The sequence below is a fragment of the Ovis canadensis genome, chromosome 12, assembly GCF_042477335.2.
Source record: "Ovis canadensis isolate MfBH-ARS-UI-01 breed Bighorn chromosome 12, ARS-UI_OviCan_v2, whole genome shotgun sequence".
NCBI classification, from domain to species: Eukaryota; Metazoa; Chordata; class Mammalia; order Artiodactyla; family Bovidae; genus Ovis; species Ovis canadensis.
Genome location: NC_091256.1, coordinates 36,146,094 through 36,173,067, shown reverse-complemented (window position 1 = coordinate 36,173,067; position 26,974 = coordinate 36,146,094). Strand labels below are relative to the sequence as shown.

General features: G+C 42.9%; 1 long non-coding RNA gene across 1 annotated transcript; it reads right to left on the bottom strand.

Annotated features, from left to right (window-relative positions):
- Nucleotides 1-20,791: 20,791 nt before the first annotated feature.
- On the bottom strand, nt 20,792-25,982 carry LOC138415933 (uncharacterized). The gene is made up of 3 exons (XR_011247454.1): nt 25,890-25,982; nt 23,503-23,587; nt 20,792-20,994 (listed from the first exon to the last, which is right to left on the bottom strand). It is a non-coding gene; the product is annotated as an uncharacterized lncRNA (long non-coding RNA).
- Nucleotides 25,983-26,974: the final 992 nt, after the last annotated feature.

Below are 26,974 nucleotides of genomic sequence, written 5' to 3'. Positions count from 1 at the left end.
CATTTGAGTAACAATCTGCAACTTGAATTATTAACAAGCTTCTTGGGTAATTATGAAGCCACACCAGCACTGCTCTATAAACTGGTATTAGAAGCCACTGCAGATAATGAAAACTTAAACGTTGCCTTTTGTGAAATCGGCATGAAATAGAGACCCTAACAGGAAATACAAACATGCCCACTTTCTGCCCTTTGGATAATTGCACTAATAGTTTATTAAGGGGTGTAGGTTGATAAAGTGGAAGAAGTGAATGAGTGAGCAAAACTCTGGAGAAGACATTGTGGAGTGGAGCAGGAGGCTAGACCAGAAATCCTGATTGTAAACCTTTGAACTAGGCTTTTGGTTCAACAGCCTGTTCCCAAGATACTGCTGGATGTCATAAGCACAACTAAGAACTGCACATTTCTAAGAGCCAGATGAGTAACCATCTTCAACGTATTATTTAAGGGCTTCAAGAAGTGCCCTGGCTACAGGAAAATACAATCGAGTATTATATTTTCCTTTAGTCTGTCTCATCTATTGATGGAAACAAAGCCATGTTCAATCAACAGGAACTGAATGATATTTTCTGTGGTGGGTTGAATGGTGATTTTTATTTTTATTTATTTATTTATTTTTTGAATGGTGGTTTTTAAAAAGATATGTCTGTGTCCTAGCATCCTAGAACCTGTGAAAAAAATGCTTTTATTTGGAAACTGTGTCATTGCAGGGATAATTCACCTAAAGATCTTGAGATGAGATCATTCTGGATTACCTAGATGGCTCAGAAATTCAGTGACTAATGTCCTTTTAAGATACAGAAGAGGAAAAGACACAAACAGCGGAGAAGACCTTGCAAAGAGGGAGACGGGGTTTGGGTAAAATATTTTCCTTTACCCTCTCATGTTAATCTCTTGACAGTTGTGATACCTCCTCTCTGGCCTGTTTCAATCTTATACAATTATGGTCAAACTTCTTTTGTCCTTTGTCTATGAGCAGTAGAGATCTTTTCATACTTAATTTGAATTTGTAATGTTTTTCTTCTTACAGATACAGAATTCTTTTTTCTGCTTCTTTCTTAGCCTTTCTTTTTTGTTCCATTTTGTCCAAAGAGATGCTTATGCTAGTTAGTTTCTAGAAATGTACCTTTTTCTGGCTGTTTTACACAGTGACTGATGACTCTCTCAAAACCATTAAGCTAGAAACTTGCCTTTTACTATAAGGTGTGCAGTTTTTAGTCCCTGGAGGATCAAGAACTCTAACAGTTCTTTGAAACCACCTACCTTTCCCTGGATTCTGGTCTGGAGAATCCCATGGACAGGGGAGCCTGGCAGGCTACAGTCCATGGGGCCGCAAGAGTCAGACTTAGCAACTAAACCACCACCACCACCACCTTTCCCTGGAAATATTGTCACATTATCAATGCAGGCACAGATATTTACAGAAATACAGATGGTGGCAGCATTTGTACTTGTCTGGCTCTTGTTTGGTCTTGGTTGGCACACATCACTCTGTCCTAATTCTTCACACCGACATTCAAGGCGGTCATGTTTGGGCTCCCGCCCTCCTCCCAACTTTCCAAATTTGCAGCTTCTGTGTGTGTGCATCGGCTCACATAGTTTCCCGTATCTAGACTCTGTCTTCCTTGTCTCTCGTCACCAGAATTCTGCTCTTTGTTGAAAGCCTTTACCCAATCTCACTCTCCCTAGGGAGACTCTCTTGTCTGCCCCAGACTGTAGTCATATCTCCCTACTGTGGACTAAGTCAGAGGCTGCACAAACTCAGGTGGCATTGATAAAGTCCCTTGGGTTGTCAATGTCCTTCTCATTCCAGATAGAATGAACTCTGGAGGGCAGCGGCATGTCCTTGCCTTTGCATTTCCCCTGTAACCTGGCACAGTGACCCGCACTTAAAAGAGCTCCTCCTGTGGGTTGAGTGAACACTGACAATGAGTTTGTAAATCTCTTGCTTGGAAAACTGTGAATCCGAGAGATAGACGGCAGCTCCCTTTTCTAGCTGGATCCTGAACCTTGATGCTGTTCTGGGATGCCTAGTTGATCTTCACGGATAGTTAAAGCCCACTTAATTTGTTTCAGCGTTAAATAGGATCTTTGATTTATAAGAGCTGGGTCAGGCAGTAGAGTGAGTAACTGACAGTCCGAGCTCTCCACCATGGCCTGGGCCAGCAGGAAGCCCCACAGCCTGGTCCTTCTTACCGGTCTACCCAACAGCAATAGCGCTATGCATGCCCTTGGAAGGGCAATTGGATTCTTCCTCCAGCCAGCCAGGAACTTGGGACATAGGAAGCACTAAAACACTGTTCCTGCCCGGAAAGACCTTGCTGTGTGGTCGTGCAGAACCTAAAAATTCAGGCTGATTGCCCCGGGACCATTCCCTGTGTGGGTGGGAGCACACAAACTCCCTGTTAAGTGGTGATGGGAGGTGGCACCAGGAGGGTGCCTGGGGAAGAGAGGGACTATGAGCTTGGGCTGTAGGGTTAGAGGGACTGAGTTTACACCAAGTCTCTACTCCTCACCAGCTACTTGATCTCTCTGATTCCCTTTCCTCATCTGTAATATGAGAATCATTAGAGCTGCTTCCTGAGATTATTATGACAAATAAGTGAGATGGTGGATGTAAAGCACTGATCTGGTCAATGGTTAGTTTTAAGTAAGTGGCTGCGTCAAAATCACTGCCTTTTTATTTCACAGCACTTTGGCCTGGCCTTTTATTTTTTTTGCCAGACACCTGGCTCTGTGTCCTGCCTGCTGGGATTCTTGCCCTGGTTCTTACCTACCATAGCGGTATGCTCTTCTCCTAGCTTTCTTGATGACCTTTTCCAGTTGGCATTATCTTGGTGATTCCTGTTTCTCTTCTATCCAGAGAAATGCTATAAGAGGGCAAATGTGGCCCCTTCATTCCATTCTTTAACACAGATGTTTCCATAAATCCATCCTCATCCAGAACCTTGTCCATCATGAGAAGGAGCCCCCACTGTAATGTTGGAGGGCTTTGGTTTACTGGAGTGTGGATTCCCTGATAGGGTTTAGCTGCATCAGCTCACAGCATCCTGAGAAAGAGAACAATTTGGGTCTATTCTGCCCTAAAAGCTACAGCTTAATACACTTTTTTTTTTTAAAGGAGTGTGAACCAGTGATAAAAGTTCTAATTTCTGCAAAGCATGAGAAGAAGTGTTAATACAGCTTGGGAAAATACCCTCCCGTCCTCAATTTCCTGGCATGTTGCATCCTTTGCCAACGTAGAGCTTATCTTGCAAAGACAGTGGATGGCCAGAGTGACACTTTTTAGTCCAAGAAATGAAGTCTATTTTTTCCTTTGCCTGCAGGCTCCTTGCAGTATTTTGGGTAAATGTTTATATTCTCAGAGGGCGAACAGTTTATTGGTTTGGATAACTCCTTTCCCCTGACTTTTCCTGCTTGTATTATTATTTTCCAGTTTTACAAAGGGAAAGGGCATCAGAATGGAATCTTATTTTGAAAGAGAAAAGAAAAATGGCTTGGAAGACTCTTCCTGTAAGTTATTGAGCCTGACTCCTCGCTTCCCAATTGTCACATCACCCTCTTTGTACATTCTATTAGGATTCTCAGCCATTGAAATCCCATGAGAGTACTAAGTTTAGGTTCATGAGAGTAGGGGGATTCTCTTTGCCATCTGAGTAACCTCAGCACCTTGTTGACTTATTGGGAAATCTTGTTGGAAGGATAAGTAAATTATTGCGTTGGAAATAGGTTCAAGCACAGGTTTGTCACTAGACCCAATGTCTTTTTTCTGCCATTAGGAGTTTAGGTAGACTTTTATTTAGTTATTCAACATTCACTGAGCATCTTCAGAATGATAAACACTTTTCCAAATGCAGAGTGAGCAAAAGTGAAGAAGGCAAGGGCCCTTCCCTGGAGGAGCTTGTATGGGAATTTTCCTGTTTTCCCCCAAACTATTCCATAGCTAGAATATTTCCCTTTAAAATATTTTTCTATTAAAAAAAATCAAAGTACTATTAAAACCCCTGTAATTTGATAACATTTGGTTACTTTTTTTTCAGTTTTCTGAAAAGTAAAATATTACATACAACACTGAAGGTGCTGATGACACCCTCCTTCTCTGTCCAAATCTTCTCTCTCACAAAGTGATTTTTATTTACATTTGTTGCATACTCCGTTTATATATTTTTGTTTTAATTACTTGACGAGTACAGAATACATTGTATTAGAGATGATATTTTTGTAAATATTAAGCCAGTGTCTTTAATTTTCATTCTTTTGCTTATTGAAGCATAGTTGGTTTACAATATTATGATAGTTTCAGGTATACAGCATAGTAATTCAATATTTTTATAGATAATACTCCATTAGAAGTTATACCAAGATGATGGTTATAATTCCCCGCACTATACACCATATTTTTTTTCCTACCTATTTGTACACAGTAGTTTGTATATCTTAATCCCCTATCACTAACTTGGCACTCCCCAGTCCCCTCTCCCCATTGGAAATCACTAATTTGTTTTCTGTAATGGTAGATTTGTTTTTGATTTGCTATGTACATTTATTTGTATTACTTTTTAGATTCCATATGTAAGTGTTATGCAGTATTAACCTTTCAACATTTCACCAAGTATTCTCTAAGGTCCATCCATGTTTCTACAAATGGCAGAATTTCATGCTTTTTTATGTTTGAGTAATATTCCATTATATCACTCTCACACACACACACACACACACACACACACACACACGTTCTTTCCATCAGACAGCCATATCTTTCTTCAAGAATTTTTATCCTGTATCTCTTTGAATATTACTTCTCACCTTGGCTATTATTCTTTTCATTTAATACTCATCTTAAGGGTATTCTGGAGGTGCTCATTATAGTATCAATGCTTATTAAGTTCCACTCCAGTTTTATCCTTTTATCTCTATGTGTGATGTGCTGGGTGAATTCCTCAGACTTACCTTTCAAGTCACTAATTCTCTTTTTGATAATATCCAGCCTAGAGCTTATGCCATCTATCATGCTTTAATTCCAATGAATACTTTTCAGATTCAGGATTTAAGATGTTCTTTTTCATACCACCATTCTTGATTCATACCATTCTGTCCAAATATACTTATTTTAAAACTAAGATTTTTGGAGATTATTTTTATTTAATTGGACACAGTTCCATTTTTCAACTGCTAAGTTTATTGTTTATCTTTCTCAGTGTTAGTTTTCTTCATGTACTTTGGAATTGTTGACAGCAGGCTCATCTTGAGTGGCAGAGGTCTCTTTTTCTTTGTTTTCTACTACCTGCAGTGAAGGTGAGGCTAGGATTTGGATCTCAAAGTATCTTTTCCACCAAATGTTAACTAAGTATCACAAAATGTTCCTGGGTGATTTATTGCTTTTTGTAGTATCTTTGGTTGCTATTTAACTAATATTTCCATCAATAACTTTTGATTATAAAGCACAACAGCACTTAATCAAATATTCTGAATTAAAGTCATCCTCACCTACAGAACTATAATTAGATCGTTCAGACAAGATGAGTAGCTGGAATTAAAACACACACACACACACACACACACACACACACACACACAAAGCAGGACTACCCTAAACCAGAACTCAAAATATTAATTGCTTTGGTATAATTGGAACTTTTTCTTCTTGTTGTTCATGTTTAAACTAACTTTCAGAACAATTTCCCTATACTGAGGAGTTTGTCTCCTGGTTAGAGATTGTCCTGGCCAGCCTGCCCCTACCAGTTTTTTCAACATCAAGTTTCCCCTCTGGGGTCTATTTGACCCATTTTTTATGCTATGTTTTTGATGTCATTATGTTCATTATGTTATTATGTATTATTTATACTCAGTAACAATTACCCATGTTAAATGTACATTTGATGAATTTTGAAATAATACTAATTTGTGGGCACCATCACAGTGAAGATATTGACTATTTCCCTCACTCTGAAAAGATCTTTAGGGTCCCTTTGGAATTAATTCCTCTCCCTGTATCTGGCCCCAAGAAACCACTATTCTTTCTGTTACTGTAGAATTTCTCTTAAAATTCATATAAATGGAATCACAGATCACACAGTATTTGTGTTTGGTTTATTTTACTCAGTATAATACTTTAGAGTGTCTTCTATGCTGTTTGTACCCATAATTTGTTCCTTCTTATTGCTAAATAATATTCTATGATGTGAATATACCACAACTAAAAAATTCTTTCTCCAATGGATGAATATTTATAATACCCCCAAATTGCCTCCGATTTGGGAGTATTATAAATAATGCTGCTATGAACATTAACATATGCAATTTTGAACACAGGTTTTTATTTCTCTTGGATGAATTCCTGGATTATATGGTTAAAGTATGTTTAATGTTTTAAGACACTGCCATTCTGTTTTCCACAATGACCATAACATTTTTCATTTTCACCAGCAATCTATGAAAACTCCAATTGATCCATATTCTTGTCAACACTGGTACTGGTAGTTTTTTAATTTTAGCTATTCTAGCAGATTGTGAAATGGTAGCCCAAAATGCTTTTAATTTTTATTTCTCTGATGACTAGTGATATTAAACATCTTGTCATGTATTATTGGCTAATTCATATAACTTCTTTTGTAAAGTGTCTGCTCAAATCATTTATACATTTTTACTGAGTTGTTTGTTTTCTTATTAGAGCTGTAAAAGTTTTTTTATTTATTCTCAGTACAAGCTCTTTTCAACTGCATTTTGTTAAAGTTTTCTCTCAATTCTTTGGATTGCTTTTTTATTTTTCGAAGAGCAAAAGCGTTTAATATTGGTAGAGCCCATTTTTGGAGAAGGCAATGGCACCCCACTCCAGTACTCTTGCCTGGAAAATCCCATGGATGGAGGAGCCTGGTGGGCTGCAGTCTATGGGGTCGCTAAGAGTCGGACACGACTGAGCGACTTCACTTTCATGCATTGGAGAAAGAAATGGCAACCCACTCCAGTGTTCTTGCCTGGAGAATCCCAGGGATGGGGGAGCCTGGTGGGCTGCCGTCTATGAGGCTGCACAGAGTCGGACACGACTGAAGTGACTTAGCAATAACAGAGCCCATTTTATCAATATTTTCTTTCACAGTTTGTTTTTACTGCCCTATTTAAAAAATTTTGCTTTATTCAGTGTCATATTTTTTTTCTCTTTGTTTCTTTGAAAAATGTAATGGCCTTAGCTATTGATTCCACAGAATTTTAAAAAGCAAAGCGTTTGCATTCACAAAGATACCACTTCACATCCACAAGATAGCTAAAATGGAAAAAATGAAGAATAATGCATGACAGTGTTGTATATTGCTAATACTAATGCTTCTTCGGGGAATTCCTATGGTCCTACGTTGTTTGCGCATTTCTCCTGTTGCTCTTCCTGTATCCTGAGGGGTGGCTTGACAGCTTTGAAGAACAGAGATTTGCAAAATGCTGTTGCCAGGCTGCTTTCTCAGGGTTTCCCCCACTGTAGCAATGTGAAAGCCATGCCTTCTCTTTGTCTCCTCCACCACCTGGGTTTCTTCAGAGTTGGGGTTTGTGGATGAGGGCTGAGAAGACTTTGTTGGTGGATGTCAAAGTTTCCTTGGAGACCAGGTAGCTGCAATGAGTTCACAAAGCTTTCACAAGTTTTCTAAGCTGCTTTGTACCATGACCTGGGGGTGGATGGTTGTTGCTGTTCAGTCATTAAGCATGTCCAACTCTTTGCTACCCCACGGACTGCTACACGGCCAGGTTTCCCTGTTCTTCTTCATCCCCTGGATCTGGCTCAAACTCATGTCCGTTAAGTCAGTGATGCCATCAAACTGTCTCATCCTCTGCTGTCTCCTTCTCTTCCTATCTTTAATCTTTCCCATAATCAGGGTCTTTTCTAATGAGTTGACTCTTTGCGTCAGGTGGCCAAAGTATTGGAGCTTCAACTTCAGCTTCAGCATCAGTCCTTCCAAAGAATATCCAGGGTTGACATCCTTTAGTATTGACTAGTCTGATTTCCTTGCAGTCCAAGGGACTCCTAGGAGTCTTCTCCAACACCATAGTTCAAAAGCATTAATTCTTTGGTGCTCAGCTTTCTTTATGGAGGCTTCCCTGGTGGCTCAGAGGTTAAAGCATCCGCCTGCAATGCGGGAGACCCAAGTTCAATCCCTGGATCGGGAAGATCCCCTGGAGAAGGAAATGGCAACCCACTCCAGTATTCTTGTCTGGACAGTCCCATGGATGGAGGAGCCTGGTAGGCTATAGTCCACGGGGTTGCAAAGAGCTGGACATGACTGAGCGACTTTACTTTCTTTCACTTTCACTTTCTTTATGGTCCAATTCTCACATCCATACATGACTACTGGAAAAACCATAGCTTTTACTAGATGGACTTTTGTTGGCAAAATAATGTCTCTGTTTTTTAATATGCTGTCTAGGTTTGTCATAGCTTTTCTTCCAAAGAGCAAGAGTCTTTTAATTTCATGGCTGCAGTCACCATCTGCAGTGATTTTGGAACTCAAGGAAATAAAGTCTCTGACTATTTCTGTTATTTATTGCCATGGAGTGATAGGACCAGGTGCTATGATCTTAATTTTTTAAATGTTAAGTGTTAGGTCAGCTTTTTCACCCTCCTCTTTCACCTTCATCAAGAGGCTCTTTAGTTCCTCTTTGCTCTCTGCCATAAGAGTGGTGTCATCTTTATATCTGAGGTTATTGATATTTCTCCCTGCCGTCTTGATTCCAGCTTGTGTTTCATCCAGCCTGGCCTTTCACATTATGTACTCTGCATATAAATAAAATGAGTAGGGTGACAATATTCAGCCTTGACGTACTCCTTTCCCAATTTTGAACCAGTCCATTGTTCCATGTCCAGTTCTAACTGTGCATCTTGACCTGCATAGTGGTTTTTCAGGAGGCAGGAAAGCTGGTCTAGTATAACCATTTCTTTTAGAATTTTCCAGGGGTTGTTTGGCTCCATGAAGTCAAAGGCTTTAGTGTAGTCAATGAAGAAGTAGATGTTTTTCTGGAATTCTCTTGCTTATTCTATGATCCGATGGATGGTGGCAATTTGATATCTGGTTCCTCTGTCTTTTCTAAATCCAGCTTGTACATCTGGGCATTATTGATTCATGTACTACTGAAGCCTAACTTGGAGGATTTTGAACATGACCTTGCTAGAATGTGAAATGAGTGCAATTGTGTGGTAGTTTGAACACTCTTTGGCATTGCCCTTCTTTGGTATTGGAATGAAAATGGCCTTTTCCAGTCCTGTGGCCACTGCTGAGTTTTCCATATTTGCTGGCATTCTGAGTGCAGCACTTTCATAGCATCATCTTTTAGGGTTTGAAATAGCTCAGATGGCATTCCATAACCTCCACTATCTTTGTTCATAGTGATGCTTCCTAAAGGCCGCTTGACTTCACACTCCCAGATGTCTGGTTCTAAGAGAGTGATAACACCATAATGGTTATTGTGTCATTAAGATCTTTTTTGTATAGTTCTTCTGTATATTCTTGCCACCTGTTTTTAATATTTTCTGCTTTTGTTAGGTCCATACTATTTCTGTCCTTTATTGTGCTCAACTTTGCATGAAATGTTCCCTTGGTATCTCTAATTTTCTTAAAGAGATCTCTAGCCTTTTCCACTCTATTGTTTTCCTCTATTTCTTTGCGTTTTTCACTTAGGAAGGCTTGCTTATCTCTCCTTGCTATTATTTGGAACTGTATATTTAGATAGATGTATCTTTCCTTTTCTCCTTTGCCTATCACTTCTCTTCTTTTCTCAGCTGTTTGTAAGCCCTCCTCAGACAACCGTTTTGCATTTTTGCATTTCTTCTTGTTGGGGATGGTCTTGATCACTGCCTCTCATACAATGTTATGCACCTTTGTCTGTAGTTTTTCAGGCACTTTGTCTATCAGATCTAATCCCTTGAATCTATTTGTCTTCGACTGTATAATCATAAGGGATTTGATTTAGGTCATAGCTGAATGGTCTAGTGGTTTTCCCTACTTTCTTCAATTTAAGTCTGAATTTTTCAATAAGGAGCTCACGATCTGAGCCACAGTCAGCTTCCGGTCTTGTTTTAGCTAACTGAATAAAGTTTCTCCATCTTTGGCTGTGAAGAATATAATCAATCTGATTTTGGTATGGACCATCTTACGTTGTTGAAAGAGGGTGTTTGCTATGACCAATGTATTCTCTTGGCAAAACTCTGTTAGCCTTTGCCCTGACTTCATTTTGTACTCCAAGGCCAAACTTGCTTGTTACTCCAGGTATCTCTTGACTTCCTACTTTAGCATTCCAGTCCCCTATGATGAAAAGGACAACTTTGTTGGGTGTTAGTCCTAGAAGATCTTGTAGGTCTTCATAGAACCATTCAACTTCAGCTTCTTCAGCATTAGTGGTTGGGGTATAAGCTTGGATTACTGTGATACTGAATGATTTGCCTTGGAAATGAACAGAGATCATTCTGTCATTTCTGAGACTGCACCCAAGTAATGCATTTCAGACTCTTTTGTTGACTATGAGGGCTACTTCATTTCTTCCAGGGGATTATTGCCTACAGTAGTAGATATAATGGCCATCTGAATTAAATTTGCCTATTCCCATCCATTTTAGTTCACTAATTGCTAAAATGTTGATACTCACTCTTGCCATCTCCTGTTTGACCACTGAACTTGATTCATGGATCTAACAGTCAGAAAATGAAGATCATGGCATCTAGTCCCATCACTTCATGGGAAATAGATGGGGAAACAGTAGAAACAGTGTCAGACTTTATTTTTTTGGGCTCCAAAATCACTGCAGATGGTGATTGCAGCCATGAAATTAAAAGACGCTTACTCCTTGGAAGAAAAGTTATGACCAACCTAGATAGCATATTCCAAAGCAGAGACATTACTTTGCCGACTAAGGTCCGTCTAGTCAAGGCTATGGTTTTTCCAGTAGTCATACGTGGATGTGAGATTTGGACTATGAAGAAGGCTGAGCGCTGAAGAATTGATGCTTTTGAACTGTGGTGTTGGAGAAGACTCTTGAGAGTCCCTTGGACTGCAAGGAGATCCAACCAGTCCATTCTGAAGGAGATCAGCCCTGGGATTTCTTTGGAAGGAATGATGCTAAAGCTGAAGCTCCAGTACTTTGGCCACCTCATGTGAAGCGTTGACTCATTGGAAAAGACTCTGATGCTGGGAGGGATTGAGGACAGGAGGAGAAGGGGACGACAGAGGATGAGATGGCTGGATGTCATCACAGACTCAATGGACGTGAGTCTGAGTGAACTCCGGGAGTTGGTGATGGACAGGGAGGCCTGGCGTGCTGCGATTCATGGGGTCGCAAAGAGTCGGACACTACTGAGTGACTGAACTGAACTGAACTGAACTGATGCAGTATTATTCTTTACAGCATTGGACTTTACTTTCACCACCAGAGATGTCCACAGCTGGGGTTATTTCTGCTTTGGCTCAGCCTTTTCTTTCCTTCTGGTGCTGTTTCTCCGCTTGTCTCCAGTGGCATATTGGACACCTATGGACCTGGAGAGTTCATCCTTCAGTGTCATATATTTTTGGCTTTTCATACTCTCATGGGGTTCTCAAGGCAAGACTGCTGACGTTGTTTGCCATTCAGATAACATTGACCTAGTTTACAGATAAGAAAGGTCACAAGACCTTGCTAGACAGCAGTCTAGAAACTGTCATAACCAAGATTTCAACTTCTGTCTTTTAGCTCAAAATCCACCCTTCTATCGTGTGTGTGTGTGCACTCAGTCACGCCCCACTCTTTGGGACCCCATGGCCTGTATGTAGCTCACTAGGCTCCCCTGTTCATGGAGTTTTTCGGGGAAGAATACTGGACTGAAGTGCCATTTCCTACTCCGGGAGGTCTTTCTGACCCCAGGGTCGAACCCTCATCTCTTTTATCTTCTGCCTTGGCAGGTGGATTCTTTACCACTAGTGCCACCTGGAAAGCTCTTATTCTATCATACTATTCTGTAAAGTATTAACAACATCCTTTCCCATATGTTTAGCTTTAAAATGCCCACATCTTTTATTCACAAATGTTCTGTGAAGTAAGCAGGCTGAATGCATATTATAAGTCACTCCATCTAGAGCCAGCTCTGGCGAAAATACTCATTACATCCTAGTACATGGTCATTATCTCTAAATGAGCTTAAATCAGCATCTCAGGTTGCAATTGCACCCAAATGTAGACAGCCATATCATAAGTCATGGTAAACAGGGCATTTGGATAGTAAGAGGGACACTATTATTAATGATAGTGGGACAAGAGGTATAAACTAGGACTGTCCAGGAAAATTAGGACATATGGTCATTCTCACCTTTAGAATAGAGGAAAGAAAATTAACAAATTTAAAGCCCCGATACATGTTAGATTTTGTACTAAGCATTTAACATAGCTTAGCTTAAGAGATACATATGGTTGTGTACACTGTACAGATGTGGAGAAATCAAGACACTTCTGGCAGACAGTATAGCTTAGTGGTTGAGAGCACAATAAGAAAGAAGGTTTCCAGCACAGTCATTCGTCAATCAAATACTGAATGCATATATGCTATGTACAGTGTTAGTTCCTGGGGACAGAGCAACAACAAATAAGTTTCTTATTTTATTAAGGGGAGGATAAAATTAAATAAATAAAAATATAAGTATTATATGTATCTGTATATATAGATGTATTTTTTCATAACCAGGTGATATTGAATGTGATAAAAGAGCATCAAGCAAGGTAATGGGTTAGAGAGTAATTGGGGTGCCATTCTAAAACTGGCTGGGAAAAATTATTTGAACAAGTCATGGAACAGAGTCCTTCAGGAAATGAGAAACTGGACCACATGGGCATTTGGGCAAGAGTGTTTGGGCAGAAAGAAAAGCAAAAGCAACAGCCATGAGCAGAAGTATGCTTGATGTGCATGAGGACCACTAGGAGGCCAGTGGTAAAATGAAAGGAGAAGAAGGAGGGTGGTGGGGTGGGGTGAGATTTAAGAGGTTACAAATGGCTTGATCATGCTTTGATTTGTGTTTCTCGAGAATCTCTAGAGGTGTGTGGTAATCAGTGGTTAGATTCTGGATGTATTTTGATGTTAAAACCAGTAGCTTTGGTGGTCCAGTGGCTAAGACTCTGCACTCCCAAATGCAGGGGCCCAGGTTTGATCCCTGTTCAGGGAACTAGATCCCACATGCTGCAACTAAAAGATCCCGTAGCTGCAACTAAGACCCAGTGCAGCCAAGTAAGTAAATGTTTTTTAAAAATAAGTTTTCCTAATGGATTGGATATTAAATAAAAGTGAAATATATGAATGAGGCTTCCCATGTGTTGCCTGTGGTAAAGAGCCCGCCTGCCAATGCAGGATATGTAAGAAACACAGGTTTGATCCCTGGGTTGGGAAGATTCCCCTGGAGGAAGGAGGCATGGCAACCCACTCCAGTATTCTTGCCTGGAGAATCCCATGGATAGAGGAGCCTGGCAGGTTATAGTCCACAGGGTAGCAAAATGTCAGGTACAACTAAAGCAATTTAGTAAGCACACACATGCATGAAGCATAGGAATATATGCTACTATGATTTTTAACATGAGCAACTTGAAGATCGGAATTGCTATTTTCTGAGGGAGAGAAGATAGAGCAGAGTGAGGGACCAATATCAAGAATTCTGTTTGGGGCATGACAGGTCTAGGATTCCTGTTAGACTTCCAAATGGAGATGTCAAGTACTGGGTCCTTCATATTTATTCTTTCCACTGTATTTGTACATATTAGTCCCTCTTCCTTATGTCCAATAAACTTTCGATGAAACCAACAAACACAACATTGAAAGGAGAGGAACAGACTAGGAGATGACTATAGACAATGCTTTCAAGAGTTTTGCTCCAAGGTGAAACAGAAAAATGGGTGGCTAATTGGAAGGGCTGGTGGGTGGCAAAGGAGGGTTTTATCTTAAAGATGGAGAGTATGTTTGCGTACTATTGGGTGTTACTGAGCAGACAGGAAAAAAATGGTTAATGCAGAAGCAAGAGGGATGAAGTGCTAGAGAAATGTTCTTGGGTAGGCAAGCAGGATTGGGTTCCAGTGTACAAATGAGGAGCTGGCCTTTGCCAGGAACTCATGGAAAATTAACTCATGGTGAGAAGAGGGAAGGCCCAGAATATGGATACAGATTTGGGTAGGTGAGTAGATATTTTAGGGGAAATTTCCAAAAATTCTATTTTGACTGCGTTAGTTGCCTCAGTGAAATAAAAAGCAAGGTTATCAGCTGACTTGAAGAGCAGGGAGGAAATAGAAGTTAGAGGAGAGTGGGAGATATGAAATAGAAATTTAGGAGAGTAGGGAAATAACGGGACCGGGTCCACACAGAGGCCCAGTTGTGATTTGTTGTCATGAATTAATGCAAGATTACTCTGTATGCCTAGGCATTTTTCTCTAATCATGTGCTCGGAGTGGCGCAAAATAGAGAGCTGGATTTGTCAAATTAGAAGCTTTGCTAGGAGATGGAGTTGCCAGGAAATTAATATATTCTGTAGAGTGAGTATAACAGCATGTTACGGAGGGGAGTGAATTTACGAAGTGGGTATGAGATGGCAGTGGCTGTGGGGTAAAAATGCTATACATGTGGTGGATTAGAGCTCTCAGTGGAGTCACAGCACTGTTGGAAGCAGGGAATTAGTGAAAGAGAGCAGATAGACTGAGTGTAGGCTGCATGAGATTAAGATCACTGAGAGGCTGTAGTTATTACTAAAGACAAAGTTCATGGTGTCACTGAGAAAGGTGATAAGTGAGGTGAGGTGAAAGACAAGATAATTAAAAGAGAAGCAAACTAAAGAATTAAGAGGTCAGGGTTTTGAAAAGACTGTTTATATGTACATTAAAATAACAAAGAGTGATGATAGGAGTGGTGTTGGATAAAAATCAAATTCTTAAGAAATGAGGGAGAGTGGTTCAGAGACCTGTAGGTTTTTGCTACAAGAACATTATTGGACCAGCAACATCCACATCACTGGAAGCTGCTTAGAAGTGTAGAATCTGGGACTTCCCTGGTGGGCCAGCGGTAAAGACTCTGTGCTTCCACTTCAGTGGTGCAGGTTGATCCCTGGTCAGGGAACTAAGATCCTGCATGCTGTGTGGCCCAGAAAAAAAAAAAAAAATGCAGAGTCTCTTCATTTCAGATCCACTGAAGCAGAATCTTCAGACAATTCATATGCCCATTAAAGTTGAGGAGCACCTCTGTAGATGACTCCAGCAATGAGAAGAAGCAGTAGGTCTGATGAGCTTCAGAACCCTGAGAATATTAAGGAGAGAGGAACTATTGCCTGATCATATTGGTGAGGAACAAGACACGTACCCCAATCCAGGGGCAGAGTTTGGAAGAGATGTTGGAGAGAAAATCAGCTGCTACTCGAGAGGGTTGTGGAAATTAGTGTCCTCAGTGGGGAGAGCTGGGTGTCTGTTGAGCAGATGCTGAATTTGTTGGCGATTTTGCTACTGAAGAACCATGAGTTCTGCATACCCCAGTGGGAAGATCTGGGGGTCAAGGAGGGTGGGGTATGGGGTGAGGTTTGGTGATAAATAGAGTCACATGCAGGTAGAGGGCAGGAATGAGAGATGATCTATGGTCTTGGGCCTACCCAGAGTGACCGAGGGCAACAGGAATATAGGGCATGGCTGGATTAAAGCTGGCACTCTCTTAGGCAGTTGTGAGCATTAGGGTGGAAAGATGCATCTGAAGAGTCTTGCCAGCACAAAGTGGGATTCCACGGACTTCTCATGTTCAGAGCTCAATAGATGGTGATTTCCTTTCTTCCTACTGCAAAACTGCTCACCAAGTAAATGGTGGACTCAGGGTTCCAGTTCAGATGAGCCTCACCATGGAATCTGTGCTTTTTCCACCACACTAGTGATCCTTAAACTTTAGTCTTCATCACAATCACCTGGAGGACTTGGTCAGCCACAGAGTGCTTGTCTCCACCCCGAGTGGAGGTACTGATCAGTAGGTCTGGGGTGGCAGGAGTATTTGCATTTCTAATGTGTTCCTGGGTGATATTGATGCTGTTGGTCCAAGGACCATATATTGGGAACCACTGCCCTACTCCACACTGTCTCCCAGAACACGTTCAGTTCAGTTCAGTTCAATTCAGTCACTCAGTTGTGTCCAACTCTTTGCGACCCCATGAATCGCAGCACACCGGGCCTCCCTGTCCATCACCAACACCCGGAGTTCACTCAGATTCACATCCATTGAGTCAGTGATGCCATCCAGCCATCTCATCCTCCTGTCTTTCAAAGCCAGGCTGTATCAAAGAGCAACTGTTTGTCAAAGAAGAAACTGAGGGCCTCAGATTACCCATGGGTTTAGAATTCTCTTCTATGGAATTTCCATCAGTGTTCAATGTTCAGAGTTCTGCCTGTCAGGAACTCTGCCACCACAGAGCAGAGCACTTGCCCTGTCAATGAAAGGGGAGTGTTTCAATGCCCTGTTCTTCCCATCACTGCTACAAACTTCATTACCCACAACCAAGTATTGGTTAAGCACATGATCCATGTTTACTCACTCTTTTTCATTTCCTATCTAATTTTAGCCCCTGGACAAGACCTGGGCTCTTCTTTCTGACTGGGGCACATGAACCTTGACTGTGGTCAGGGTTCTTGGTGATTCTTAGAGCTGCGGCCAAGAGCTTGATGATCTTCATAATCCTGAAGGACAGTATCAAGACTAACAGGAGACCATGGGCAGACTTGGGGAAAGATGGATGGGAGGAGGTACAGAGGTGGAAATCATTCCAGACTAAAAGACCTGAGTTGAACTCCTGACCTCTTACTGGCTGCATAAACTTAGGCACCGATATTTCAGCTCTCTTGGCTCCAGTTTTCTCTAATATAAAATTATGATATAAATAATTAAATTGTGATATTAATAGTTATGATATAATAATCTTACACCTTCCCAAGTGGGGCAGTGGTAAAGAATACACCTGCCAATACCAGAATCACAGGAGACGTAGATTTGATCCCTGGGTCCGGAAGATCCCCTGGAGAAGGAAATGGCAACCCACTCCAGTGTTCTTGCCTGGGAAATCCCATGGACAGAGAAGCATGGAGGACTACAGTCCGTAGGGTAGCAAAAGAGTCAGATACAACTTAGCAACTGAGCATACATGCAGTAATCTCACAGGTTTGTTCAATAGACATTGAATATCTATCTCATACTAGGCGTCACGCAAGACAGTAGAGCAAAACCTGTAAGATGCAGTCCCTTTCACAGCTATGATGGAGGAACATGGAGTGAGATATGTACATGTATTAATATTACACTGCAAATTGTGAAGTGCAATAATTAATGGGAGGATGGGAAGAAAATAATGCAGAGACTGGGATTAGTGGAATACAAGACTTTGTCAGCAGGCAATTACCTATCCATTACAACTATCTGGAGAGTCTTTTGAAAATATGAATACATGGACCTAAACTCCAGACGTTTGAATTGGTATGAACGTGTAAGGTGTGTCGTCTGGACCCTGTTTTTGTTTTTTTAAAATTTTATGTATTTATTTATTTGGCTTCTCTGAGTCTTCGTTGCTGTGCTCGGACTTCCCCTAGTTGTGTTGAGCAGTTTAGTTCAGTTCAGTCACTCAGTTGTGTTCGACTCTTTGCGACCCCATGAACCGCAGCACGCCAGGCCTCCCTGTCCATCACCAACTCCCGGAGTTCACTCAGACTCACCTCCATCAAGTCGGTGATGCCATCCAACCATCTCATCCTCTTTTGTCCCCTTCTCCTCCTGCCCTCAATCTTTCTCAGCATCAGGGTCTTTTCAAATGAATCAGCTCTTCGCATCAGGTGGCCAAAATATTGGAGTCTCAGCTTCAACATCAGTCCTTCCGATGAATACCCAGGACAGATTTCCCTTAGGATGGACTGGTTGGAACTCCTTGCAGTCCAAGGAACTCTCAAGAGTCTTCTCCAACACCGCAGGTCAAAAGCATCAATTCTTTGGCGCTCAGCCTTCTTCACAGTCCAACTCTCACATTCATACATGACTACTGGAAAAACCATAGCTTTGACTAGATGGACCTTTGTTGACAAAGTAATGTCTCTGCTTTTGAATATGCTATCTAGGTTGGTCATAACTTTCCTTCCAAGGAGTGTCTTTTAATTTCATGGCTGCAATCACCATCTGCAGTGATTTTGGAGCCCAGAAAAATAAAGTCTGACACTGTTTCCACTGTTTCCCCATCTATCTGCCATGAAGTGATGGAACCAGATGCCATGATCTTCGTTTTTTGAATGTTGAGCTTTAAGCTGACTTTTTCACTCTCCTCTTTCACTTTCATCAAGAGGCTCTTTAGTTCTTCTTCACTTTCTGCCATAAGGGTGGTGTCATCTGCATATCTGAGGTTATTGATATTTCTCCTGGCAATCTTGATTCCAGCTTGTGCTTCATCCAGCCCGGCATTTCTCATGATGTACTCTGCATACACGTTAAATAAGCAGGGTGACAATATACAGCCTTGACACACTCCTTTTCCTATTTGGAACCAGTCTGTTGTTCCATGTCCAGTTCTAACTGTTGCTTCCTGACCTGCATATAGGTTTCTCAAGAGGCAGGTCAGGTGGTCTGGTATTCCCATCTCTTTCAGAATTTTCCACAGTTTATTGTGATCCAGACAATCAAAGGCTTTGGCCTAGTCAATAAAGCAGAAATAGATGTTTTTTGGAACTCTCTTGCTTTTTCCATGAGCCAGCAGATGTTGGCAATTTGATTTCTGGTTACTCTGTCTTTTCTAAAACCAGCTTGAACATCTAGAAGTTCATGGTTCATGTATTGCTGAATCCTGGCTTGGAGAATTTTAAGCATTGCTTTACTAGTGTGTGAGATGAGTGCAACTGTGCGGTAGTTTGAGCATTCTTTGGCATTGTCTTTCTTTGGGATTGGAATGAAAACTGACTTTTTCCAGTCCTGTGGCCACTGCTGAGTGTTCCGTATTTGCTGGCACATCGACTTTCAGCAGCAGGGACTTCTCTCGTTGTGGAGTATGGGCTCTAGGCTTCAGTAGTTGTGGGTCTTGGGCTTTAGAATGCAGGCTCAGTAGTTGTGATGCATGGGCTCAGTTGCCCTGAAGCATATGGGATCTTCCTGGACCAGGGATGGAACTTGCGTCCCCTGCATTGGCAGGTGGAGTCTTAATCACTGGACCACCAGGGAAGTCCCTGGACACAGGTTTAAAAAAAAACTATACCAGATGACTCTAATGAGAATCCAGTGTTGAGACCCACTTGCTTAGGGATTTGCCCCCCTGAAGGGGAAGAGATTTTTTGTTCTGAGTACTGGGGTTGGATTTAACCAGAGGGAGCTCTCCTGGTCCCTTCTTACCTGGCCTTCCATCTCTGTCCTCAGCTCCCTGAAAGACGTGGAGATTTCTACTTCATATGTGAATTAAAAGAAAGGTCCTTGAGATCAGGAGGTAATGAGAATGCCAGAAGAGCCAGTCTATTATTTATCGCAATCCCAAGACAGATGGAGCGCTTCAGAGTAATTCTTGCAACAACTGAGTTGCCAAGGGAGGAAAATGAGTGAAATTAATCAGCAGCAGGGGAAGGATGTCCTGCAGGAAGGAAGCAGTTGGAGACTTGTTTCAGATGAAGAGCCAAGGCCCTCGGACCAGCACAGGAAGCAACAGGAAGGGGCTTCAGATCCGGCTAGCAGCAACATCTCTCACTGGGACCCGGGGAGTCTGAGATCTTGCTGGGCAGGGATCAAAGGCATGTTCTGAGCCATCTTCTGTCCTGGCATTGGTGGCCGCCCCTGCTCACTCCAGTAAGAGACGTGGCTGCCCTCTCAGAGTGGGCTCCCCCTGGCTCTGTCCCCAGCCTCTCCTGTCCAGGGCAGGAAGGAGAATAGCAGCCAGCATGAGGCCAGGCAGAGCCAAGATGGCAGGTCACCTGTGCGGTCCACCTGGCCCGCCTCCTCCTCCCTCTCAGCCCACTTTATAGGCTGTGGTGTCTCTCTTGGTTTCTCTTGGCCTAACTGTCCTGTGCTGGGGCTGGAGTCCTGCTCTGAACTTGGCTCTGACGCTATCAGTGGGGGAGAGGGACTGTGCCTGTGTCCAAGTCCCGAGAGTGGTCCCACTGTCATGGTAATACCACCCTTCACGGTGATGGCTACATCTACCTGCCTTCTTCAGGGTAATACAGCCACTACCTTGGACTCCTTGGATTGTAAAATTATCAGAGCTTCCTGTTGTCTGATGCCCAGAGAGCAAAGGTTTGAAACAGGCTGACTGGAGATGTCAAGGATGAGCCTCAGGATGTAAGAATAAGAGTCAGTGATCAATGGACATACTCACTGGATCCCCATGGCTCCTGGGACAGGAGCTGCACTCACCTGCAGCCAGGTGAGTGTTCCCAAGCCTACCTGGTCTATCTGGACCAGAATCCTTGTCTGGTAGAGTGGTTGAGGATGGGCATTGCATCTTCCACAGACATTACTCCAGGGCACCAGCATCTATGCCCAGAGCACTGTGCCAGCCAGCCTCTGAATGCAGATGAAAACCTGAGAGTGCTTTGTCAACAGCATCGTGCTCCTCGCGGGCAAATCCTTGTTACAAATGGCACACATTCATTTGTTTCCCATGAACTTTCCTTATCCATCCAGCCCTGCACTGAAATTCATCAACCTGATATCTCCAGTGGGATGACTCATCGCCAAAATGTTTTTTTTTTTTTTAGTTTTTTTATTTTTAAAATTTTAAAATCCAAAATGTTTTAAATGTCGTAGACTGTGCAGTGTGGGGGCCACCAAGTTCATCTCCCTCCCACCAAGTTCACGCTCATCAACTCTGATCTCTGGCCACATTTTCTCTCTCATTCCTCCTCACTGTGAGTGAGGAAATGTGGAGGGTGAATTTTCAAATTTCGTTTTACACGCACATCATTTGAGCAATTTGGCTTGCTTCAACCTCAGGTCCCCTTCCTGCCCTTTCTCTGGAGCTCTGTTCTTGTGACCAGGGCTCTGCACCTGGAATTGGAAAGTCCAGGGTTAATTAAATCTTAGCTGTGTGATCCCAAGTCAGTCTCAGATTTTTTTTTTAACCTGAAAAGTACATGTGGTGGTATCTTACAGGTGGTAATGTACTCAGTAACTGTAATACAAGGCTTACTAGTCTAAGGTGTTAGAACTGAACATGGAACAACAGACTGGTTCCAAATAGGAAAAGGAGTATGTCAAGGCTGTATATTGTCACCCTGCTTATTTAACTTCTATGCAGAGTACATCATGAGAAACACTGGGATGGAAGAAGCACAAGCTGGAATTAAGATTGCCAGGAGAAATATCAATCACCTCAGATATGCAGATGACACCACCCTTATGGCAGAAAGTAAAGAAGAACTAAAGAGCTTCTTGATGAAAGTGAAAGAGGAAAGTGAAAAAGTTGGCTTAAAGCTCAACATTCAAAAAACGAAGATCATGGCATCTGGTCCCATCACTTCATGGGAAATAGATGGGGAAACAGTGGAAACAGTGTCAGACTTTATTTTTGGGGGCTCCAAAATCACTGCAGATGGTGATTGCAGCCATGAAATTAAAAGACGCTTACTCCTTGGAAGAAAAGTTATGACCAACCTAGATAGCATATTCTGGAGAAGGCAATGGCACCCCACTCCAGTACTCTTGCCTGGAAAATCCCATGGACAGAGGAGCCTGGTAGGCTGTAGTCCATGGGGTCGCTAAGAGTCGGACACGACTGAACAACTTCCCTTTCACTTTTCACTTTCATACACTGGAGAAGGAAATGGCAACCCACTCCAGTGTTCTTGCCTGGAGAATCCCAGGGACAGGGGAGCCTGGTGGGCTTCCGTCTATGGGGTCGCACAGAGTCGGACATAACTGAAGCGACATAGCAGTAGCAGATAGCATATTCAAAAGCAGAGACATTACTTTGCCAACAAAGGTCCATCTAGTCAAGGCTATGGTTTTTCCAGTAGTCATGTATGGATGTGAGAGTTGGACGGTGAAGAAAAGTTGAGCGCCAAAGAATTGATGCTTTTGAGCTGTGGTATTGGAGAAGACTCTTGAGAATTCCTTGGACTGCAAGGAGATCCAACCAGCCCACCCTAAAAGAGATCAGTCCTGGGTGTTCTTTGGAAGGACTGATGCTAAAGCTGAAACTCCAATACTTTGGCCACCTCATGCGAAGAGTTGACTCATTGGAAAAGACTCTGATACTGGGAGGGATTGAGGGCAGGAGGAGAAAGGGACGACAGAGGATGAGATGGTTGGATGGCATCACCGACTCGATGGACATGAGTTTGAGTGAACTCTGGGAGATGGTGATGGACAGGGAGCCCTGGTGTGCTGCAATTCACGGGGTCGCAAAGAGTTGGACACGACTGAGCGACTGAACTGAACTGAACTTGTCTAATAAGCCCTACTCAGTGTTTGTGGTAAAAATTACTAAAGTTCATCCATACAACAGTAGTATTTCTGGGTCCCTGCCCCTTCCTGGACACGTGGAAGACTACATTTCTCAGCTTCCTGCATGAGCTAGAGGGGAGAGTGACAAGAGGCATTTCTGGGCTGAATCACTGAGGAACAGGGACCCAAGTTCCTAAATGGCCATCATGGAGCATGTGTTGGGATAGAGGTGCCACAAGGGCACCTTAGAGCCTGAGCCACCCTGTGGGGGACAACTGCCCTGAGAAGATACCCAGACCCATAGGAGACTTGGTATGGATGAGAAAAAGCCTTCTGTTAGGCTAAGCAACTGAAATTTGGGGACGGTGTTCGTTACACAGCATAGGCTATCTTATTCTGTTTCATCCATTTCTTGCCTTCGCTATGACAGGGGTTTTCAAAGAGCTTCATAGCCCTTTGGTTCCTTGGGGGTACTATGGGGATGCCATGATGGAGGGAGTGAAGAAAATAAGGAAAGTTGAGTAAGCAGGCTTCTAGTCAACCAGAGCTTCACATTGATCTCATCTATGTATCGGTGTTTCCAGAAAGATTACTTTCAAAAGAAGAATCCAGTTTCTAAAATGTTACTTGACTTGTGGACGCAGGAGGGAAGGAGAGGGTGGGATGAATTGAGAGAGGAGCATTGAAACATATACATTACCATATGTAAAGTTAGAGAGCCAGAGGAAATTTGCTACTGTATGATGCAGGGAGCTCTACTCCAATGCTCTGTGACCACCTAGAAGGGGTGGGATGGGGTGAGAGATGGGAGGTTCGAGAGGGAGGGGACATACGTATACCTATGGCTGATTCATGTTGATATATGCAGGAACCAGCACAATATTATAAAGCAATTGTCCTCCAATTAAAAATAAATATTAAAAACCATTAAGGAAAGTTTCTTGATAAGTCACTGCTCTGTTGCAGTGATTCTGAACTCTGCTCTCTTCCAGCCATTACTGTTATTTTCTGTATTCTTTTTGAGTTCCACGTCTCATCTAGGTTTTGATTAGAACCAAGACTTCAGCTCTTCGCTGTGATGCCCACCCCTGCTACGGTGACTGTACTCACCTCATCTGCAATTCTCTGCCCTGCTCCTTGATCCAAAGCCGCCTCTGTAATTGCAGATGGTCTGGAGCCATTGTGGGGTGCTGGGCTGGAAGAAGGAAGGAGTGAAGACTGAGAACAGTCAGGAGATACCCAGGATCAAAACCTGGTCTTTGAGGAGGGAGATGAGGGGGAATGATGCTTTATGCATCAGGTTATATGATTTGGGAGTGTCTTGTTTATGGGGACCAGAAGGTTGAACACAGGAAACCTGGGTACCATTCCCTGTTCCATCAGTGAGTAGCAGGGGACTTGCATAAGATTTATCTTTCCAAGGTCCTAGTTTCTTCTAAAGCAAATGAAGGCTCAAACTAGATAAGTGCTTTACAAACTGGCCCATTGAAGCCTAAGCATTAAGGTTTGTTGGGAAATGCAGGTGGATCTCCCTGGACAGGACTGAACCCTTCACCTTAACACAACCAAAACTACTCCACATTAATCATATGATTATGACATGGACTTTTAGGTAACATTTCATTAAAAGAAAGGGTTTCATTTATGTTAGACTTGAGGATAGTGAGATTAGATAATTGTGAAGGATTTTGTAAAGCTTGAACATTGTTTTTTTTCCTCTTTTATACATCTATGTGTCCTTGGGAAGGTTACTTAATTGTTCTGAGCCTCACTTTTCTAATGTATAAAATGAGACTTACTTACCTCATGGAGTTTGTTGTGAGGACTAAACATTAAATATATAATTTCTGTGCAAAATAGCTTATTAATAAGGAAAGATGATAATGTAATGATTTAAAAAATATATGGTCATCCCATTTTATTGGGTGAGCAGAGGGAAGACCAGAGAAATTGTGACTTAACTAAAGTCACATCACTACGGGGTACCAGAGCCTAGATCAGAAGGCTGGTGATGCCCTCGTATCCCAGTTTCTTCACACCAGCTCACTGATCTGGATCTTCTTAAAGTGGTAGCCTCTGTTCTTTAGTCTTATCCTTCCCCTTTTTCTGCTTTGAGTTGTCTGCCCAACCTCCTAACAAAAGTTAAATCAAATCTCTTCTGGTTATATATGGATAATCAGGGCTTGACCCCCAGGAGGTGGTGAACATTCCATAAGTGACTGAAAGAGTGGATCCCATTTTACAGATGAGGAGACTGAGATTCAGAGTTTGCTTGCCTTGCCCAGGGTCACTGAGGGGTCAGAGACAACATAGGACCACAGTACGGCTCTGTTCAGGTAGGTACACCTCTGACCCTCTAGATTACCTGCTTCAGAATTTGTCCTGGGGCATGTGTAAGGTCCCCCCACATTCAAGCATTTTAAACAACTTTTAGGCAGTGCCCCATAATATATGGGGTTTCCCAGGTGGCATTAGTAATAAAGAATCACCTGCCAATGCAGGAGACATAAGAGATGTAGGCTTGATCCATGGGTTGGAAAGATCCCATGGAGGAAATGGCAACCCACTCCTGTATTCTTGCCTGGAGAATCCCATGGACGGAGGAGCCTGGCAGGCTGTAGTCCAAAGGGTTGCACAGAGTCGGACACGACCAAAGTGACTTCGCATGCACACATGGCATATGGAACTAGGGATCAAACCTGCACCCCCTGCAGTGGAAATGCAGAGTCGTAACCACTGGACAGCTAGGGAAGTCCCAGTCATGTTGATTGTTCTGGCTGGGGATGCCATTCCCCCAGGGCTGGCGTCTTTCCTGAGATCTGCTGCTATTCTCATTCACCTCATATTGTCATACTTCTTGCAAATAAAGTGTGAGTGTGCAGTGAATCCCATGTTCCAGCTCCTCCCTGGACTTCTTACCCTCTGCTTGGGGACCCGGGCTTAGGAAGAAGGAAGGGAAGCAGTGGGGATGGTACCTTCATCCTTTTAATCGACTCTGGAATGGGGCAAGCTACAGTCCTGCCTTTGGGGAGTGAATAATAACCAGAACGGAAGGATGATGGGCACTTGGGACTTTGGGATCCTATGATGGCAGAGGTAGCTGTGATTTCCTTTCTTCCCTGGATGGCAGTGATGTCATCGTTCGACCCAGAACGAGCTCTGATGCTGGGGTACCTGCCACTACAGCCGATCATCTCCTAATTCCCCAGTCTGCTGTTTAAGATTCACTGGGTGCCACTGAATCTTCTGATGAACAAAACAGGCTGAAGGGGAGGGGGATACTGTGGGAGTAAAATCAGACTTCTGACATGAATCACAAAATGCAGTCTTCTCACCAGCTGAGACTCACCCAGCAAGGAAACCTTTACCAAAGGATGATACAATCAGAGCCCCGCCCCTGAACCAGCTCCCGGCAAGTTCATCGTTTACATCTGAAAACAATTTCTGCATCCAGGCAAAACTCCGGACTGCAGCAAGAAGCTATGATGAACACTTACCTGGAGAATGCTGCAAAAACCAGCAGTTCGACTGTATTAAATGTTTGGTTTTGGTTTTTCTGCTTACAGGTCAGCTGTGGGGCCCGGAGCTTCTTCCAGTTTGCACACAGATGCAGACAGTCAAGACTCAAATAGCCATGACTAGGCAATACCATGTTTGTCTTAATAACTGCTCTCAGTCATTAAGATGCCTGTGTTGGATTTATCACCAACGATTGGATTGATTACTTGGTACTCAACGGCAATCTGAGCCTTTCTGTGCTTCCACTTCAGTCATTTCATTAAGATGGATAGGCTGGTAATGCCACCCCCATGGGAGGTTGGGCTGGAGGGTTCTGCGTGAATGGAGCCTTCAAGATAAAAATACACCAAGCGTATGAGGGGCAAATGACTAGAGAACCAGGATGCTTTCTTCCTACTCCCTGGTGCCCGGGGATCTGCCCAGACTGGCGAACAGTCCATCTGCAGCTGGTGGTGACAGCTCACAGAAAGGGACCAAGGGCACTGACAAGGACTCCCCCTTAGAGGTGTTTGTCTTGGCCAAATGTGAACACAGGTTCATGGAGCTCTTCAGGGCTCTCTTTGCCAGGCCTGGCCTACCCATCCCACGCAAAAAGAGGTCTTAGCTACTGGGTCTCTCTCAATACTAGGAGGTCTCCTGGGTCATGACTGGGAGCAGACTTTATTGGAGAAATTAAGATGTCCTTCAGGTCTTGGCGATTGCCCGTAGGTCCTGGTGGGCCTCCTGAAGCACCTACAACAACACAAAATAAAAAGTGCAAGGAATAAACCGTTTCTGATCTATTTGCTACTGATTGAAGTTCACCAGCCTGGTCTTCTAGAGAGGTCCTTGTCAACTGCCCATTTTGTGATGATCTAACTCCACCCTTTACAGCCAACCTGCTCACCTGAGACTTCCCATAGAGCCTACTGCCCACCAGCTCGTGTCAGCACTGCCATCACCCTGCAGGACATCGGGGCACCCAGGAATCTCCACGCTCCCAAGTCAAACATGGTCCCAGCCTTGAGTGCATTTCATGTGACACCAGGTGTCCCCTGCACTGTCGCTTATTTCATATCCCCTG